This window comes from Tenrec ecaudatus, unplaced genomic scaffold (assembly GCF_050624435.1).
Source record: "Tenrec ecaudatus isolate mTenEca1 unplaced genomic scaffold, mTenEca1.hap1 Scaffold_545, whole genome shotgun sequence".
In the NCBI taxonomy this organism is placed as follows: domain Eukaryota; kingdom Metazoa; phylum Chordata; class Mammalia; order Afrosoricida; family Tenrecidae; genus Tenrec; species Tenrec ecaudatus.
Window position 1 is genome coordinate 90,769 of NW_027459456.1, and position 21,890 is coordinate 112,658.

Consider the following 21,890-nt stretch of genomic DNA (forward strand, 5'->3'; position numbering starts at 1 on the left):
TTGAAATTCAGTAAAGTGAGATGATGCCTTAGCCAGTTAAATGCTAATCCTTCCAAACCTCACGTACACTCAGACATATCTGAGCAGAAGCCACATTATCTACGTGAAACAGCTTTGGGTGCTCCCCAGCTATATACAGATGCCCACCAAATATGAGATTATTTTGCTGACTTGGCTCTTACTAGCAGTCAGCCTCATTCCATCTCTTTTGTAGATGGTTGTGGATTCTGGGGGTCTATGGCATAATGGTGGGCTTATGAGATTAAAAAGATCTTTTAGGGAAGTTTCTTGATGTGCATTTAATATTTAATTACAACTCTCTTTTATACACGTGTGTCTGTGGATTTCCACATCTAAAGTGCACAGATTAACACATTCCCATAGCAGAGTGAACCTCCCTTCCGTCATGTCTATAGGTATTTCTCCTTCCTATGGGCAGCTTGAAAGTAATTCAACTGGGAAACATGTGGTAAACCAGGACAATGGTGTTTCCCCCGCTTTCTGTGATGAGGGACCAGGACATTGGTTACCTTTATAAAAGTCTCCTGACACGTCCTCGTGATGTCTGTTTCTGGGATCATAGAGGCTTCCTCTTCCTTCGTTGGTCTTGTTGGTAGGTACTATCCAGTTGGTCTGCTTCAAAGCAACCGCAATGTACAGGACAAGGAAAGGCTTGGCAATCCTGGGCCACCCTCATATCTTTTTGATGTTTGAACCCATCTTTGAAGACCCCGTGGCCATGCATCGTGCAAAAGACCTGGCTCTTTGTCACTGGCCCTCCCCTTTAGTCTGACCAGAAGTGTTCGTCATCTGGCCCTCTCTCTGGCAAGGTTCTGCCTTGGTTTACTAGTCCTTCATTACCTGACAGTGTTTCCATGATTAGCATAAGGTTTTCAGTGGTGTATTTCGTCATCCTCAGTGTGTCCTTCGTCTAGACACCCTGCTGCGCGCTTTGCCCTTTACATGACATGGCTGGCATTGGAAATAGCAGTGACCTGCACTCTGACTTTCCCTTCTGTACCTAGCTACAAATGGACAGATTTTAAACAGGTCACAGTTTATCACCGACCCATGTACCACCCTTGAAGAAGCATTGGGGTAGATAATAAATCACGAGTAGTCCTGCACAAGGAGATGGAGCCCTCGTGTCTGAGTGGTTACAAACACCAGCCGCTCCAGGCGCACAAAAGGCACTTTCAATTCCAGTAAAGAGTTAACAACCTCAGAAACCCAGATGGGCAGTTCTTTCCGCCTGCAGCCACCCACACTGCATGTCTTTGTTGAGATGGAGGAGGACATTGTGGATTGGTGTGGGACATATGGGCTAATGTTGGACTTGTACACTTGGGCTGCACTGGTTTGGGATTTTTTTCTCCATGTGCATTTACCCCTTATCTAAAGCTCTCTTTTATACATTTCAGTTTCTGTGGATTTATTTCTCTAATGTACTCAGACAAACACAAGTAATATAAGAAGAGGCAGGACACAAGTAAGCACCCGTGTCCGTTTGGGAAAGACACTAAACAGTGAAAAGCTATTTTCCAACAAGCCATCTCTGGGTGGCACAAACAGTTAAGTTCTCAATTCATAACTTAAACGATCATCTGAACCCATATCGTGGTACCTCAGAAGGCAGACCTGGTGGTTTGCTTTTGAACCCTCACAGAGCCTTGCAGCCCCTATCTAACAAGGTTCAGTTTGGCTCTGCACACCAGGTTTCAATGACTTGGAATCTACCCCACAGTAACTGTTTGGATGCAAGTATACTCAGTCCTGAGTTATGACCGGCCCCATCCTGACGATTCTGTCATGAGGCAGTTCTGACCGAAGTCAAATACCTCATGATACTAGCTTTTCTTTTCTTATTTTTTTCCACAGGTAGTTAAAAGACTTTATTAGGAAAGGTTTGAAGTCAAAAGTAACACTCTTGATAGAATTTTCTTTCATCCTTTAAGTCGGCTCTGCAAATATATAATCAGTGATTTAGCTGTAAGATCAAAGATACGTTAATTTATTTAAGATAAAATATATTTTAGTTCTTAAAATTTATTCCATAAAGTACATATTTCCCTATAAATTCCCTACTTATACAAAAGAGGTAAAAAATAAACACAAAATATAAAATCCCCAAATAAACAGTAACTGAACATCTTTTTAAAAATTGTAAAAAACTAACAAGAGAAACTAATGTGTGTGTTTGTTAATATTAAAAAAAGTGAAAAATCTCTGGATGGGGGACTCCCACCCCCTAGCTTTACATATCTCACCTTCCTCAGTCTGTGGGGCTTGAATACTTTGGATATAAACTTACAGCTACAAGGGCATTAGATGTGTGTGGTATAGCATGGGTGCATGCTACTTATGATAAACTTTCTAAAAACAGAAAGTGAAGCAGATGGTCATAATGCAGCTCATCATAAGTATAATACAGCACAACTCAGAGACTGTGTTTACTGGGTCTTTGAACTGATATGAGCCAATTGAGATGTGGGATGATGAACTGAATGTGAAATTGACCTGTTTTTTAAAAGCTTGAATGATCTGGGAGGCTACATGGAAAGGGAAAAAGTATGGTTTCAATCCTTGGAATAGTGATTTGGGGACCTTTCAGGAACCTGTTTCATGATGCCAATTTACTTCCAACACTGTGGATAGTGACACACATTCAATGAAGCAAGTGCTTGACTGCCAACTGTGAGCCGGCTCTATGACTGCCTACTCAGCCTATCCAGACATTTCCTTGTAAACTGGCATTATATTTTTTTAAGCCAAATAATTTTCTAATGGCTAATTTATTCAATTTCCATAAAACATATTATTTAATAACACTTTTTTAATCTCCACAAATGAAAATGTGGTTCTAAAGTATAATCACCAAGGTTATTGGGTAAAAGGGACTGCAGAACACAGGATACTAGGAACTTCAGAAGCCTAGGGATTTGGGCGGAAACACTGATTGAGGCACACTAAGACACCGCTTGACATGGAATAGCCCTCATGTGGTCCTACGACGTGTGATATCTAGGCAGTGACCCCCCCTACTCAGTCACAATCTCCGACTCCTCAGAACTGTTTTGGAGTCAGGGGAGACTGCATATAAAGTCCCCAGAAAGGATCAGTGTCTAGGCTGGAGTCTGAATGCATCAATATATTAAAGATACTTGCTTCTGTTTGCATCACTTTTATCCCTATCATTCTTCTCCTGCAGCCAAAACTCAGTCCCAGGGGGATGGCAAATACAGTAAGCAGACTGTTCTGTCTGACTTCTACGTTAGGACACATAGACCATCTGAATAAACCCCTTGATTCTGTGTCCCTCTCCTTCCCATAGACAAAACTGCAGCCAGCACCAGACCTTAAACCTGCAGACTAAAGGTTTGTCAAAAGTCTAGAAAGAGCTGTCAATACCCTGAAAACCTAGCCTGCAGAAGAGAAGACACAGAATCAAAAGCTACAACTGAAACAAAAAAAAAAAAGCTCCAGGTGGGTGTCATTCAGACAACCGATTCCAATGAAACACTTGAGCTACTCACAGTAAAAATTGTTTTACTTCCATACTATTGTAATTCAAACAGTTTCCCATATCTCACCTCCAAATATAACTCCAGCAGATTCAAGTTTATTAAGAAAAGGCAATTATTCTGGTGTTTCCCCTGCACAGATTATGGAGCTTCAAACAGTTTTACTATTCTCAGCTCAGGCCTTAGATTTTCAACTATTTGAATGTGAAGGAAATCTTAACATGCCGCGTTTCAAAGGGTGACTTCAGTGTTGCCTCACCCAGATTTACGTTTTTCATTTCTAGAGTGCCTCAACATGAGTTTATTTGGGGGTGGGGGTGGGGGGGAGGGTTAAGAAGCATTATCATTTTCCATAATAAGGTGTTGATGGGAAATTTTACATCCTGCAGGTCCCCGTATACAATAATTACATTAAACAATGGAGCTTTCTGTATCTTCCTGTTTTTCACAACAGGTTATGCTCACTCATATTGTTAGCTTATCACGCCAAATGTCCAAGATGCACAGGTGGTGTTAATTGAAGGGCGGAATGATTCATTCATTGGTCACTTTAGCATTGCAAGTTCTTGAGCATCTTGATTTTGAAATTCAGTAAAGTGAGATGATGCCTTAGCCAGTTAAATGCTAATCCTTCCAAACCTCACGTACACTCAGACATATCTGAGCAGAAGCCACATTATCTACGTGAAACAGCTTTGGGTGCTCCCCAGCTATATGCAGATGCCCACCAAATATGAGATTATTTTGCTTTCTCTGACTTGGCTCTTACTAGCAGTCAGCCTCATTCCATCTCTTTTGTAGATGGTTGTGGATTCTGGGGGGCCTATGGCATAATGGTGGGCTTATGAGATTAAAAAGATCTTTTAGGGAAGTTTCTTGATGTGCATTTAATATTTAATTACAACTCTCTTTTATACACGTGTGTCTGTGGATTTCCACATCTAAAGTGCACAGATTAACACATTCCCATAGCAGAGTGAACCTCCCTTCCGTCATGTCTATAGGTATTTCTCCTTCCTATGGGCAGCTGGAAAGTAATTCAACTGGGAAACATGTGGTAAACCAGGACAATGGTGTTTCCCCCGCTTTCTGTGATGAGGGACCAGGACATTGGTTACCTTTATAAAAGTCTCCTGACACGTCCTCGTGATGTCTGTTTCTGGGATCATAGAGGCTTCCTCTTCCTTCGTTGGTCTTGTTGGTAGGTACTATCCAGTTGGTCTGCTTCAAAGCAACCGCAATGTACAGGACAAGGAAAGGCTTGGCAATCCTGGGCCACCCTCATATCTTTTTGATGTTTGAACCCATCTTTGAAGACCCCGTGGCCATGCATCGTGCAAAAGACCTGGCTCTTTGTCACTGGCCTTCCCCTTTAATCTGACCAGAAGTGTTCGTCATCTGGCCCTCTCTCTGGCAAGGTTCTGCCTTGGTTTACTAGTCCTTCACTACCTGACAGTGTTTCCATGATTAGCATAAGGTTTTCAGTGGTGTATTTCGTCATCCTCAGTGTGTCCTTCGTCTAGACACCCTGCTGCGCACTTTGCCCTTTACGTGACATTGCTGGCATTGGAAATAGCAGTGACCTGCACTCTGACTTTCCCTTCTGTACCTAGCTACAAATGGACAGATTTTAAACAAGTCACAGTTTATCACCGACCCATGTACCACCCTTGAAGCAGCATTGGGGTAGATAATAAATCACGAGTAGTCCTGCACAAGGAGATGGAGCCCTCGTGTCTGAGTGGTTACAAACACCAGCCGCTCCAGGCGCACAAAAGGCGCTTTCAATTCCAGTAAAGAGTTAACAACCTCAGAAACCCAGATGGGCAGTTCTTTCCGCCTGCAGCCACCCACACTGCATGTCTTTGTTGAGATGGAGGAGGACATTGTGGATTGGTGTGGGACATATGGCCTAATGTTGGACTTGTACACTTGGGCTGTACTGGTTTGGGATTTTTTCTCCATGTGCATTTACCCTTTATCTAAAGCTCTCTTTTATACATTACAGTTTCTGTGGATTTATTTCTCTAATATACCCAGACCAACACAAGTAATATAAGAAGAGGCAGGACAAAAGTAAGCACCCGTTTCCGTTTGGGAAAGACACTAAACAGTGAAAAGCTATTTTCCAACAAGCCATCTCTGGGTGGCACAAACAGTTAAGTGCTCAATTCATAACTTAAACGATCATCTGAACCCATATCGTGGTACCTGAGAAGGCAGACCTGGTGGTTTGCTTTTGAACCCTCACAGAGCCTTGCAGCCCCTATCTAACAAGGTTCAGTTTGGCTCTGCACACCAGGTTTCAATGACTTGGAATCTACCCCACAGTAACTGTTTGGATGCAAGTATGCTCAGTCCTGAGTTATGACCGGCCCCATCATGACGATTCTGACATGAGGCAGTTCTGACCGAAGTCAAATACCTCATGATACTAGCTTTTCTTTTCTTATTTTTTTCCACAGGTAGTTAAAAGACTTTATTAGGAAAGCTTTGAAGTCAAAAGTAACACTCTTGATAGAATTTTCTTTCATCCTTTAAGTCGGCTCTGCAAATATATAATCAGTGATTTAGCTGTAAGATCAAAGATACGTTAATTTATTTAAGATAAAATATATTTTAGTTCTTAAAATTTATTCCATAAAGTACATATTTCCCTATAAATTCCCTAATTATACAAAAGAGGTAAAAAATAATCACAAAATATAAAATCCCCAACAAAACAGTAACTGAACATCTTTTTAAAAATTGTAAAAAACTAACAAGAGAAACTAATGTGTGTGTTTGTTGATATTTAAAAAAGTGAAAAATCTCTGGATGGGGGACTCCCACCCCCTAGCTTTACATATCTCACCTTCATCAGTCTGTGGGGCTTGAATACTTTGGATATAAACTTACAGCTACAATGGCATTAGATGTGTGTGGTATAGCATGGGTGCATGCTACTTATGATAAACTTTCTAAAAACAGACAGTGAAGCAGATGGTCATAATGCAGCTCATCATAAGTATAATACAGCACAAATCAGAGATTGTGTTTACTGGGTCTTTGAACTGATATGAGCCAATTGAGATGTGGGATGATGAACTGAATGTGAAATTGACCTGTTTTTTAAAAGCTTGAATGATCTGGGAGGCTACATGGAAAGGGAAAAAGTATGGTTTCAATCCTTGGAATAGTGATTTGGGGACCTTTCAGGAACCTGTTTCATGATGCCAATTTACTTCGAACACTGTGGATAGTGACACACATTCAATGAAGCAAGTGCTTGACTGCCAACTGTGAGCCGGCTCTATGACTGCCTACTCAGCGTATCCAGACATTTCCTTGTAAACTGGCATTATATTTTTTAAGCCAAATAAGTTTCTAATGGCTAATTTATTCAGTTTCCATAAAACACATTATTTAATAACACTTTTTTAATCTCCACTAATGAAAATGTGGTTCTAAAGTATAATCACCAAGGTTATTGGGTAAAATGGACTGCAGGACACAGGGTACTAAGAACTTCAGAATCCTAGGGATTTGGGCGGAAAAACTGATTGAGGCACACTAAGACACCGCTTGACGTGGAATAGCCCTCATGGGGTCCTACGACGTGTGATATCTAGGCAGTGAGCCCTCCTTCTCAGTCACAATCTCCGACTCCTCAGAACTGCTTTGGAGTCAGGGGAGACTGCATATAAAGTCCCAGAAAGGATCAGTGTCTAGGCTGGAGTCTGAATGCATCAATATATTAAAGATACTTGCTTCTGTTTGCATCACTTTTATCCCTATCATTCTTCTCCTGCAGCCAAAACTCAGTCCCAGGGGGATGGCAAATACAGTAACCAGACTGTTCTGTCTGACTTCTACATTAGGACACATAGACCATCTGAATAAACCCCTTGATTCTGTGTCCCTCTCCTTCCCATAGACAAAACTGCAGCCAGTACCAGACCTTAAACCTGCAGACTAAAGGTTTGTCAAAAGTCTAGAAAGAGCAGTCAATACCCTGAAAACCTAGCCTGCAGAAGAGAAGACACAGAATCAAAAGCTACAACTGAAAAAAAAAAAAAAGCTCCAGGTGGGTGTCATTCAGAAAACCGATTTCAATGAAACACTTGAGCTACTCACAGTAAAAATTGTTTTACTTCCATACTATTGTAATTCAAACAGTTTCCCATATCTCACCTCCAAATATAACTCCAGCAGATTCAAGTTTATTAAGGAAGAGGCAATTATTCTGGTGTTTCCCCTGCACAGATTATGGAGCTTCAAACAGTTTTACGATTCTCAGCTCAGGCCTTAGATTTTCAACTATTTTTATGTGAAGGAAATCTTAACATGCCGCGTTTCAAAGGGTGACTTCAGTGTTGCCTCAACCAGATTTACGTTTTTCATTTCTAGAGTGCCTCAACATGAGTTTTTTGTGGGGTGGGGGGTGGGGGGAGGGTTAAGAAGCATTATCATTTTCCATAATAAGGTGTTGATGGGAAATTTTAAATCCTGCAGGTCCCCGTATACAATAATTACATTAAACAATGGAGCTTTCTGTATCTTCCTGTTTTTCACAACAGGTTATGCTCACTCATATTGTTAGCTTATCACGCCAAATGTCCAAGATGCACAGGTGGTGTTAATTGAAGGGCGGAATGATTCATTCATTGGTCACTTTAGCATTGCAAGTTCTTGAGCATCTTGATTTTGAAATTCAGTAAAGTGAGATGATGCCTTAGCCAGTTAAATGCTACTCCTTCCAAACCTCACGTACACTCAGACATATCTGAGCAGAAGCCACATTATCTACGTGAAACAGCTTTGGGTGCTCCCCAGCTATATACAGATGCCCACCAAATATGAGATTATTTTGCTTTATCTGACTTGGCTCTTACTAGCAGTCAGCCTCTTTCCATCTCTTTTGTAGATGGTTGTGGATTCTGGGGGGCCTATGGCATAATGGTGGGCTTATGAGATTAAAAAGATCTTTTAGGGAAGTTTCTTGATGTGCATTTAATATTTAATTACAACTCTCTTTTATACACGTGTGTCTGTGGATTTCCACATCTAAAGTGCACAGATTAACACATTCCCATAGCAGAGTGAACCTCCCTTCCGTCATGTCTATAGGTATTTCTCCTTCCTATGGGCAGCTGGACAGTAATTCAACTGGGAAACATCTGGTAAACCAGGACAATGGTGTTTCCCCAGCTTTCTGTAATGAGGGACCAGGACATTGGTTACCTTTGTAAAAGTCTCCTGACACGTCCTCGTGATGTCTGTTTCTGGGATCATAGAGGCTTCCTCTTCCTTGGTTGGTCTGGTTGGTAGGTACTATCCAGTTGGTCTGCTTCAAAGCAACCGCAACGTACAGGACAAGGAAAGGCTTGCCAATCCTGGGCCACCCTCATATCTTTTTGATGTTTGAACCCATCTTTGAAGCCCCCGTGGCCATGCATCGTGCAAAAGACCTGGCTCTTTGTCACTGGCCCTCCCCTTTAGTCTGACCAGAAGTGTTCGTCATCTGGCCCTCTCTCTGGCAAGGTTCTGCCTTGGTTTACTAGTCCTTCACTACCTGACAGTGTTTCCATGATTAGCATAAGGTTTTCAGTGGTGTATTTCGTCATCCTCAGTGTGTCCTTCGTCTAGACACCCTGCTGCGTGCTTTGCCCTTTACATGACATTGCTGGCATTGGAAATAGCAGTGACCTGCACTCTGACTTTCCCTTCTGTACCTAGCTACAAATGGACAGATTTTAAACAGGTCACAGTTTATCACCGACCCATGTACCACCCTTGAAGCAGCATTGGGGTAGATAATAAATCACGAGTAGTCCTGCACAAGGAGATGGAGCCCTCGTGTCTGAGTGGTTACAAACACCAGCCGCTCCAGGCGCACAAAAGGCGCTTTCAATTCCAGTAAAGTGTTAACAACCTCAGAAACCCAGATGGGGAGTTCTTTCCGCCTGCAGCCACCCACACTGCATGTCTTTGTTGAGATGGAGGAGGACATTGTGGATTGGTGTGGAACATATGGGCTAATGTTGGACTTGTACACTTGGGCTGCACTGGTTTGGGATTTTTTCTCCATGTGCATTTACCCTTTATCTAAAGCTCTCTTTTATACATTTCAGTTTCTGTGGATTTATTTCTCTAATGTACTCAGACTAACACAAGTAATATAAGAAGAGACAGGACAAAAGTAAGCACCCGTTTCCGTTTGGGAAAGTCACTAAACAGTGAAAAGCTATTTTCCAACAAGCCATCTATGGGTGGCACAAACAGTTAAGTGCTCAATTCATAACTTAAACGATCATCTGAACCCATATCGTGGTACCTCAGAAGGCAGACCTGGTGGTTTGCTTTTGAACCCTCACAGAGCCTTGCAGCCCCTATCTAACAAGGTTCAGTTTGGCTCTGCAAAGAAGGTTTCAATGACTTGGAATCTACCCAACAGTAACTGTTTGGATGCAAGTATACTCAGTCCTGAGTTATGACCGACCCCATCATGACGATTCTGTCATGAGGCAGTTCTGACCGAAGTCAAATACCTCATGATACTAGCTTTTCTTTTCTTATTTTTTTCCACAGGTAGTTAAAAGACTTTATTAGGAAAGGTTTGAAGTCAAAAGTAACACTCTTGATAGAATTTTCTTTCATCCTTTAAGTCGGCTCTGCAAATATGTAATCAGTGATTTAGCTGTAAGATCAAAGATACGTTAATTTATTTAAGATAAAATATATTTTAGTTCTTAAAATTTATTCCATAAAGTACATATATCCCTATAAATTCCCTACTTATACAAAAGAGGTAAAAAATAAACACAAAATATAAAATCCCCAACAAAACAGCAACTGAACATCTTTTTAAAAATTGTAAAAACCTGGCAGGGGAGACACCATGATCAAGAAGGTGGTTTTCCCAGGGCGAGGCTTATCCATTGCACTCCGGATGTGCTGAACCCTGCGATTTCCCCAAATGTGGGAAACTCGACTGCATATTTGTGGTAGTGGGGGACTACGTTCGAGCTCTCCCCTGATTAAAAAAAAATTGTAAAAAACTAACAAGAGAAACTAATGTGTGTGTTTGTTAATATTTATAAAAGTGAAAAATCTCTGGATGGGGGACTCCCACCCCCCAGCTTCACATATCTCACCTTCATCAGACTGTGGGGCTTGAATATTTTGGATATAAACTTACAGCTACAATGGCATTAGATGTGTGTCGTATAGCATGGGTGCATGCTACTTATGATAAACTTTCTAAAAACAGAAAGTGAAGCAGATGGTCATAATGCAGCTCATCATAAGTATAATACAGCACAACTCAGAGATTGTGTTTACTGGGTCTTTGAACTGATATGAGCCAATTGAGATGTGGGATGATGAACTGAATGTGAAATTGACCTGTTTTTTAAAAGCTTGAATGATCTGGAAGGCTAAATGGAATGGGAAAAAGTATGGTTTCAATCCTTGGAATAGTGATTTGGGGACCTTTCAGGAACCTGATTCATGATGCCAATTTACTTCCAACACTGTGGATAGTGACACACATTCAATGAAGCAAGTGCTTGACTGCCAAATTTGAGCCGGCTCTATGACTGCCTACTCAGCCTATCCAGACATTTCCTTGTAAACTGGCATTATATTTTTTTAGCCAAATAAGTTTCTAATGGCTAATTTATTCAGTTTCCATAAAACACATTATTTAATAACACTTTTTTAATCTCCACAAATGAAAATGTGGTTCTAAAGTATAATCACCAAGGTTATTGGGTAAAAGGGACTGCAGGACACAAGGTACTAGGAACTTCAGAAACCTAGGGATTTGGGCGGAAACACTGATTGAGGCACACTAAGACACCGCTTGACATGGAATAGCCCTCATGTGGTCCTACGACGTGTGATATCTAGGCAGTGAGCCCTCCTACTCAGTCACAATCTCCTACTCCTCAGAACTGTTTTGGAGTCAGGGGAGACTGCATATAAAGTCCCCAGAAAGGATCAGTGTCTAGGCTGGAGTCTGAACGCATCAATATATTAAAGATACTTGCTTCTGTTTGCATCACTTTTATCCCTATCATTCTTCTCCTGCAGCCAAAACTCAGTCCCAGGGGGATGGCAACTACAGTAACCAGACTGTTCTGTCTGACTTCTACGTTAGGACACATAGACCATCTGAATAAACCCTTTGATTCTGTGTCCCTCTCCTTCCCATAGACAAAACTGCAGCCAGCACCAGACCTTAAACCTGCAGACTAAAGGTTTGTCAAAAGTCTAGAAAGAGCAGTCAATACCCTGAAAACCTAGCCTGCAGAAGAGAAGACACAGAATCAAAAGCTACAAATGAAAAAAAAAAAAAAAAAAGCTCCAGGTGGGTGTCATTCAGACAACCGATTCCAATGAAAACACTTGAGCTACTCACAGTGAAAATTGTTTTACTTCCATACTATTGTAACTCAAACAGTTTCCCATATGTCACCTCCAAATATAACTCCAGCAGATTCAAGTTTATTAAGGAAGAGGCAATTATTCTGGTGTTTCCCCTGCACCGATTATGGAGCCTCAAACAGTTTTACTATTCTCAGGTCATGCCTTAGATTTTCAACTATTTGAATGTGAAGGAAATCTTAACATGCCGCGTTTCAAAGGGTGACTTCAGTGTTGCCTCACCCAGATTTACGTTTTTCATTTCTAGAGTGCCTCAACATGAGTTTTTTTTGGGGGGTGTGGGGGAGGGTTAAGGAGCATTATCATTTTCCAACATCAGTTGTTGATGGGAAATTTTACATCCTGCAGGTTCCCGTATACAATAATTACATTAAACAATGGAGTTTTCTGTATCTTCCTGTTTTTCACATCAGGTTATGCTCACTCATATTGTTAGCTTATCACGCCAAATTTCCAAGAGGCACAGGTGTTGTTAATTGAAGGGCGGAATGATTCATTCATTGGTCACTTTAGCATTGCAAGTTCTTGAGCATCTTGATTTTGAAATTCAGTAAAGTGAGATGATGCCTTAGCCAGTTAAATGCTACTCCTTCCAAACCTCACGTACACTCAGACATATCTGAGCAGAAGCCACATTATCTACGTGAAACAGCTTTGGGTGCTCCCCAGCTATATGCAGATGCCCACCAAATATGAGATTATTTTGCTTTCTCTGACTTGGCTCTTACTAGCAGTCAGCCTCATTCCATCTCTTTTGTAGATGGTTGTGGATTCTGGGGGGCCTATGGCATAATGGTGGGCTTATGAGATTAAAAATATCTTTGAGGGAAGTTTCTTATGTGCATTTAATATTTAATTACAACTCTCTTTTATACACGTGTGTCTGTGGATTTCCACATCTAAAGTGCACAGATTAACACATTCCCATAGCAGAGTGAACCTCCCTTCCGTCATGTCTATAGGTATTTCTCCTTCCTATGGGCAGCTGGACAGTAATTCAACTGGGAAACATCTGGTAAACCAGGACAATGGTGTTTCCCCAGCTTTCTGTGATGAGGGACCAGGACATTGGTTACCTTTGTAAAAGTCTCCTGACACGTCCTCGTGATGTCTGTTTCTGGGATCATAGAGGCTTCCTCTTCCTTGGTTGGTCTTGTTGGTAGGTACTATCCAGTTGGTCTGCTTCAAAGCAACCGCAATGTACAGGACAAGGAAAGGCTTGCCAATCCTGGGCCACCCTCATATCTTTTTGATGTTTGAACCCATCTTTGAAGCCCCCGTGGCCATGCATCGTGCAAAAGACCTGGCTCTTTGTCACTGGCCCTCCCCTTTAGTCTGACCAGAAGTGTTCGTCATCTGGCCCTCTCTCTGGCAAGGTTCTGCCTTGGTTTACTAGTCATTCACTACCTGACAGTGTTTCCATGATTAGCATAAGGTTTTCAGTGGTATATTTCGTCATCCTCAGTGTGTCCTTCGTCTAGACACCCTGCTGCGCGCTTTGCCCTTTACATGACATTGCTGGCATTGGAAATAGCAGTGACCTGCACTCTGACTTTCCCTTCTGTACCTAGCTACAAATGGACAGATTTTTAACAGGTCACAGTTTATCACCGACCCATGTACCACCCTTGAAGCAGCATTGGGGTAGATAATAAATCACGAGTAGTCCTGCACAAGGAGATGGAGCCCTCATGTCTGAGTGGTTACAAACACCAGCCGCCCCAGGCCCACAAAAGGCGCTTTCAATTCCAGTAAAGAGTTAACAACCTCAGAAACCCAGATGGGCAGTTCTTTCCACCTGCAGCCACCCACACTGCATGTCTTTGTTGAGATGGAGGAGGACATTGTGGATTGGTGTGGGACATATGGGCTAATGTTGGACTTGTACACTTGGGCTGCACTGGTTTGGGATTTTTTCTCCATGTGCATTTACCCTTTATCTAAAGCTCCCTTTTATACATTTCAGTTTCTGTGGATTTATTTCTCTAATGTACTCAGACTAACACAAGTAATATAAGAAGAGGCAGGACACAAGTAAGCACCCGTTTCCTTTTGGGAAAGACACTAAACAGTGAAAAGCTATTTTCCAACAAGCCATCTCTGGGTGGCACAAACAGTTAAGTGCTCAATTCATAACTTAAACGATCATCTGAACCCATATCGTGGTACCTCAGAAGGCAGACCTGGTGGTTTGCTTTTGAACCCTCACAGAGCCTTGCAGGCCCTATCTAACAAGGTTCAGTTTGGCTCTGCACACCAGGTTTCAATGACTTGGAATCTACCCCACAGTAACTGTTTGGATGCAAGTATACTCAGTCCTGAGTTATGACCGGCCCCATCCTGACGATTCTGTCATGAGGCAGTTCTGACCGAAGTCAAATACCTCATGATACTAGCTTTTCTATTCTTATTTTTTTCCACAGGTAGTTAAAAGACTTTATTCGGAAGGCTTTGAAGTCAAAAGTAACACTCTTGATAGAATTTTCTTTCATCCTTTAAGTCGGCTCTGCAAATATATAATCAGTGAATTAGCTGTAAGATCAAAGATACGTTAATTTATTTAAGATAAAATATATTTTAGTTCTTAAAATTTACTCTATAAAGTACATATTTCCCTATAAATTCCCTACTTATACAAAAGAGGTAAAAAATAAATTCAAAATATAAAATCCCCAACAAAACAGTAACTGAACATCTTTTTAAAAATTGTAAAAACCTGGCAGGGGAGACACCATGATCAAGAAGGTGGTTTTCCCAGGGCGAGGCTTATCCATTGCACTCCGGATGTGCTGAACCCTGCGATTTCCCCAAATGTGGGAAACTCGACTGCATATTTGTGGTAGTGGGGGACTACGTTCGAGCTCTCCCCTGATTAAAAAAAATTGTAAAAAACTAACAAGAGAAACTAATGTGTGTGTTTGTTAATATTTATAAAAGTGAAAAATCTCTGGATGGGGGAATCCCACCCCCTAGCTTTACATATCTCACCTTCATCAGACTGTGGGGCTTGAATACTTTGGATATAAACTTACAGCTACAATGGCATTAGATGTGTGTGGTATAGCATGGGTGCATGCTACTTATGATAAACTTTCTAAAAACAGAAAGTGAAGCAGATGTTCATAATGCAGCTCATCATAAGTATAATACAGCACAACTCAGAGATTGTGTTTACTGGGTCTTTGAACTGATATGAGCCAATTGAGATGTGGGATGATGAACTGAATGTGAAATTGACCTGTTTTTTAAAAGCTTGAATGATCTGGAAGGCTAAATGGAATGGGAAAAAGTATGGTTTCAATCCTTGGAATAGTGATTTGGGGACCTTTCAGGAACCTGATTCATGATGCCAATTTACTTCCAACACTGTGGATAGTGACACACATTCAATGAAGCAAGTGCTTGACTGCCAACTGAGAGCCGGCTCTATGACTGCCTACTCAGCGTATCCAGACATTTCCTTGCAAACTGGCATTATATTTTTTTTTAGCCAAATAAGTTTCTAATGGCTAATTTATTCAGTTTCCATAAAACACATTATTTAATAACACTTTTTTAATCTCCACAAATGAAAATGTGGTTCTAAAGTATAAACACCAAGGTTATTGGGTGAAAGGGACTGCAGGACACAGGGTATTAGGAACTTCAGAAACCTAGGGATTTGGGCGGAAACACTGATTGAGGCACACTAAGACACCGCTTGACGTGGAATAGCCCTCATGGGGTCCTACGACGTGGGATATCTAGCCAATGAGCCCTCCTACTCAGTCACAATCTCCGACTCCTCAGAACTGTTTTGGGGTCAGGGGAGACTGCATATAAAGTCCCCAGAAAGGATCAGTGTCTAGGCTGGAGTCTGAATGCATCAATATATTAAAGATACTTGCTTCTGTTTGCATCACTTTTATCCCTATCATTCTTCTACTGCAGCCAAAACTGAGTCCCAGGGGGATGGCAACTACAGTAACCAGACTGTTCTGTCTGACTTCTACGTTAGGACACATAGACCATCTGAATAAACCCTTTGATTCTGTGTCCCTCCCCTTCCCATAGACAAAACTGCAGCCAGCACCAGACCTTAAACCTGCAGATTAAAGGTTTGTCAAAAGTCTAGAAAGAGCAGTCAATACCCTGAAAACCTAGCCTGCAGAAGAGAAGACACAGAATCAAAAGCTACAACTGAAAAAAAAAAAAAAGCTCCAGGTGGGTGTCATTCAGACAACCGATTCCAATGAAAACACTTGAGCTACTCACAGTGAAAATTGTTTTACTTCCATACTGTTGTAACTCATACAGTTTCCCATATCTCACCTCCAAATATATCTCCAGCAAATTCAAGTTTATTAAGAAAGAGGCAATTATTCTGGTGTTTCCCCTGCACCGATTATGGAGCCTCAAACAGTTTTACTATTCTCAGGTCATGCCTTAGATTTTCAACTATTTGAATGTGAAGGAAATCTTAACATGCCGCGTTTCAAAGGGTGACTTCAGTGTTGCCTCACCCAGATTTACGTTTTTCATTTCTAGAGTGCCTCAACATGAGTTTTTTTTTGGGGGGGGGAGGGGTAAGGAGCATTATCATTTTCCATCATCAGTTGTTGATGGGAAATTTTACATCCTGCAGGTTCCCGTATACAATAATTACATTAAACAATGGAGTTTTCTGTATCTTCCTGTTTTTCACAACAGGTTATGCTCACTCATATTGTTAGCTTATCACGCCAAATGTCCAAGATGCACAGGTGGTGTTAATTGAACGGCGGAATGATTCATGCATTGGTCACTTTAGCATTGCAAGTTCTTGAGCATCTTGATTTTGAAATTCAGTAAAATGAGATGATGCCTTAGCCAGTTAAATGCTACTCCTTCCAAACCTCACGTACACTCAGACATATCTGAGCAGAAGCCACATTATCTACGTGAAACAGCTTTGGGTGCTCCCAAGCTATATGCAGATGCCCACCAAATATGAGATTATTTTGCTTTCTCTGACTTGTCTCTTACTAGCAGTCAGCCTCATTCCATCTCTTTTGTAGATGGTTGTGGATTCTGGGGGGCCTATGGCATAATGGTGGGCTTATGAGATTAAAAAGATCTTTTAGGGAAGTTTCTTGATGTGCATTTAATATTTAATTACAACTCTCTTTTATACACGTGTGTCTGTGGATTTCCACATCTAAAGTGCACAGATTAACACATTCCCATAGCAGAGTGAACCTCCCTTCCGTCATGTCTATAGGTATTTCTCCTTCCTATGCGCAGCTGGACAGCAATTCATCTGGGAAACACCTGGTAAACCAGGACAATGGTGCTTCCCCAGCTTTCTGTGATGAGGGACCAGGACATTGGTTACCTTTATAAAAGTCTCCTGACACGTCCTCGTGATGTCTGTTTCTGGGATCATAGAGGCTTCCTCTTCCTTGGTTGGTCTTGTTGGTAGGTACTATCCAGTTGGTCTGCTTCAAAGCAACCGCAATGTACAGGACAAGGAAAGGCTTGCCAATCCTGGGCCACCCTCATATCTTTTTGATGTTTGAACCCATCACTGAAGCCCCCGTTGCCATGCATCGTGCAAAAGACCTGGCTCTTTGTCACTGGCCCTCCCCTTTAAACTGACCAGAAGTTTTCGTCATCTGGCCCTCTCTCTGGCAAGGTTCTGCCTTGGTTTACTAGTCCTTCACTACCTGACAGTGTTTCCATGATTAGCATAAGGTTTTCAGTGGTGTATTTTGTCATCCTCAGTGTGTCCTTCGTCTAGACACCCTGCTGCACGCTTTGCCCTTTACATGACATGGCTGGCATTGGAAATAGCAGTGACATGCACTCTGACTTTCCTTTCTGGACCTAGCTACAAATGGACAGATATTAAACAGGTCACAGTTTATCACTGACCCATGTACCACCCTTGAAGCAGCATTGGGGTAGATAATAAATCACAAGTAGTCCTGCACAAGGAGATGGAGCCCTCATGTCTGAGTGGTTACAAACACCAGCCACTCCAGGCGCACAAAAGGCGCTTTCAATTCCAGTAAAGAGTTAACAACCTCAGAAACCCAGATGGGCAGTTCTTTCCACCTGCAGCCACCCACACTGCATGTCTTTGTTGAGATGGAGGAGGACATTGTGGATTGGTGTGGGACATATGGGCTAATGTTGGACTTGTACACTTGGGCTGCACTGGTTTGGGATTTTTTCTCCATGTGCATTTACCCTTTATCTAAAGCTCCCTTTTATACATTTCAGTTTCTGTGGATTTATTTCTCTAATGTACTCAGACTAACACAAGTAATATAAGAAGAGGCAGGACACAAGTAAGCACCCGTTTCCTTTTGGGAAAGACACTAAACAGTGAAAAGCTATTTTCCAACAAGCCATCTCTGGGTGGCACAAACAGTTAAGTGCTCAATTCATAACTTAAACGATCATCTGAACCCATATCGTGGTACCTCAGAAGGCAGACCTGGTGGTTTGCTTTTGAACCCTCACAGAGCCTTGCAGGCCCTATCTAACAAGGTTCAGTTTGGCTCTGCACACCAGGTTTCAATGACTTGGAATCTACCCCACAGTAACTGTTTGGATGCAAGTATACTCAGTCCTGAGTTATGACCGGCCCCATCCTGACGATTCTGTCATGAGGCAGTTCTGACCGAAGTCAAATACCTCATGATACTAGCTTTTCTATTCTTATTTTTTTCCACAGGTAGTTAAAAGACTTTATTCGGAAGGCTTTGAAGTCAAAAGTAACACTCTTGATAGAATTTTCTTTCATCCTTTAAGTCGGCTCTGCAAATATATAATCAGTGAATTAGCTGTAAGATCAAAGATACGTTAATTTATTTAAGATAAAATATATTTTAGTTCTTAAAATTTACTCTATAAAGTACATATTTCCCTATAAATTCCCTACTTATACAAAAGAGGTAAAAAATAAATTCAAAATATAAAATCCCCAACAAAACAGTAACTGAACATCTTTTTAAAAATTGTAAAAACCTGGCAGGGGAGACACCATGATCAAGAAGGTGGTTTTCCCAGGGCGAGGCTTATCCATTGCACTCCGGATGTGCTGAACCCTGCGATTTCCCCAAATGTGGGAAACTCGACTGCATATTTGTGGTAGTGGGGGACTACGTTCGAGCTCTCCCCTGATTAAAAAAAATTGTAAAAAACTAACAAGAGAAACTAATGTGTGTGTTTGTTAATATTTATAAAAGTGAAAAATCTCTGGATGGGGGAATCCCACCCCCTAGCTTTACATATCTCACCTTCATCAGACTGTGGGGCTTGAATACTTTGGATATAAACTTACAGCTACAATGGCATTAGATGTGTGTGGTATAGCATGGGTGCATGCTACTTATGATAAACTTTCTAAAAACAGAAAGTGAAGCAGATGGTCATAATGCAGCTCATCATAAGTATAATACAGCACAACTCAGAGATTGTGTTTACTGGGTCTTTGAACTGATATGAGCCAATTGAGATGTGGGATGATGAACTGAATGTGAAATTGACCTGTTTTTTAAAAGCTTGAATGATCTGGAAGGCTAAATGGAATGGGAAAAAGTATGGTTTCAATCCTTGGAATAGTGATTTGGGGACCTTTCAGGAACCTGATTCATGATGCCAATTTACTTCCAACACTGTGGATAGTGACACACATTCAATGAAGCAAGTGCTTGACTGCCAACTGAGAGCCGGCTCTATGACTGCCTACTCAGCGTATCCAGACATTTCCTTGCAAACTGGCATTATATTTTTTTTTAGCCAAATAAGTTTCTAATGGCTAATTTATTCAGTTTCCATAAAACACATTATTTAATAACACTTTTTTAATCTCCACAAATGAAAATGTGGTTCTAAAGTATAAACACCAAGGTTATTGGGTGAAAGGGACTGCAGGACACAGGGTATTAGGAACTTCAGAAACCTAGGGATTTGGTCGGAAACACTGATTGAGGCACACTAAGACACCGCTTGACGTGGAATAGCCCTCATGGGGTCCTACGACGTGGGATATCTAGCCAATGAGCCCTCCTACTCAGTCACAATCTCCGACTCCTCAGAACTGTTTTGGGGTCAGGGGAGACTGCATATAAAGTCCCCAGAAAGGATCAGTGTCTAGGCTGGAGTCTGAATGCATCAATATATTAAAGATACTTGCTTCTGTTTGCATCACCTTTATCCCTATCATTCTTCTACTGCAGCCAAAACTGAGTCCCAGGGGGATGGCAACTACAGTAACCAGATTGTTCTGTCTGACTTCTACGTTAGGACACATAGACCATCTGAATAAACCCTTTGATTCTGTGTCCCTCCCCTTCCCATAGACAAAACTGCAGCCAGCACCAGACCTTAAACCTGCAGATTAAAGGTTTGTCAAAAGTCTAGAAAGAGCAGTCAATACCCTGAAAACCTAGCCTGCAGAAGAGAAGACACAGAATCAAAAGCTACAACTGAAAAAAAAAAAAAGCTCCAGGTGGGTGTCATTCAGACAACCGATTCCAATGAAAACACTTGAGCTACTCACAGTGAAAATTGTTTTACTTCCATACTGTTGTAACTCATACAGTTTCCCATATCTCACCTCCAAATATATCTCCAGCAAATTCAAGTTTATTAAGAAAGAGGCAATTATTCTGGTGTTTCCCCTGCACCGATTATGGAGCCTCAAACAGTTTTACTATTCTCAGGTCATGCCTTAGATTTTCAACTATTTGAATGTGAAGGAAATCTTAACATGCCGCGTTTCAAAGGGTGACTTCAGTGTTGCCTCACCCAGATTTACGTTTTTCATTTCTAGAGTGCCTCAACATGAGTTTTTTTTGGGGGGGGGAGGGGTAAGGAGCATTATCATTTTCCATCATCAGTTGTTGATGGGAAATTTTACATCCTGCAGGTTCCCGTATACAATAATTACATTAAACAATGGAGTTTTCTGTATCTTCCTGTTTTTCACAACAGGTTATGCTCACTCATATTGTTAGCTTATCACGCCAAATGTCCAAGATGCACAGGTGGTGTTAATTGAACGGCGGAATGATTCATGCATTGGTCACTTTAGCATTGCAAGTTCTTGAGCATCTTGATTTTGAAATTCAGTAAAATGAGATGATGCCTTAGCCAGTTAAATGCTACTCCTTCCAAACCTCACGTACACTCAGACATATCTGAGCAGAAGCCACATTATCTACGTGAAACAGCTTTGGGTGCTCCCAAGCTATATGCAGATGCCCACCAAATATGAGATTATTTTGCTTTCTCTGACTTGTCTCTTACTAGCAGTCAGCCTCATTCCATCTCTTTTGTAGATGGTTGTGGATTCTGGGGGGCCTATGGCATAATGGTGGGCTTATGAGATTAAAAAGATCTTTTAGGGAAGTTTCTTGATGTGCATTTAATATTTAATTACAACTCTCTTTTATACACGTGTGTCTGTGGATTTCCACATCTAAAGTGCACAGATTAACACATTCCCATAGCAGAGTGAACCTCCCTTCCGTCATGTCTATAGGTATTTCTCCTTCCTATGCGCAGCTGGACAGCAATTCATCTGGGAAACACCTGGTAAACCAGGACAATGGTGCTTCCCCAGCTTTCTGTGATGAGGGACCAGGACATTGGTTACCTTTATAAAAGTCTCCTGACACGTCCTCGTGATGTCTGTTTCTGGGATCATAGAGGCTTCCTCTTCCTTGGTTGGTCTTGTTGGTAGGTACTATCCAGTTGGTCTGCTTCAAAGCAACCGCAATGTACAGGACAAGGAAAGGCTTGCCAATCCTGGGCCACCCTCATATCTTTTTGATGTTTGAACCCATCACTGAAGCCCCCGTTGCCATGCATCGTGCAAAAGACCTGGCTCTTTGTCACTGGCCCTCCCCTTTAAACTGACCAGAACTTTTCGTCATCTGGCCCTCTCTCTGGCAAGGTTCTGCCTTG

General features: G+C 41.5%; 3 non-coding genes across 3 annotated transcripts; all 3 read left to right on the forward strand.

The window, feature by feature from the left end:
* Positions 1-10,376: 10,376 nt before the first annotated feature.
* Positions 10,377-10,539, forward strand: LOC142436687 (U1 spliceosomal RNA). The gene has a single exon (XR_012782064.1). It is a non-coding gene; the product is annotated as a U1 spliceosomal RNA (small nuclear RNA).
* A 4,120-nt stretch (positions 10,540-14,659) lies between these two features.
* LOC142436688 (U1 spliceosomal RNA) lies at positions 14,660-14,822 on the forward strand. Its single transcript, XR_012782065.1, has one exon. It is a non-coding gene; the product is annotated as a U1 spliceosomal RNA (small nuclear RNA).
* A 4,114-nt stretch (positions 14,823-18,936) lies between these two features.
* LOC142436689 (U1 spliceosomal RNA) lies at positions 18,937-19,099 on the forward strand. Its single transcript, XR_012782066.1, has one exon. It is a non-coding gene; the product is annotated as a U1 spliceosomal RNA (small nuclear RNA).
* The last annotated feature ends 2,791 nt before the right edge of the window (positions 19,100-21,890 follow it).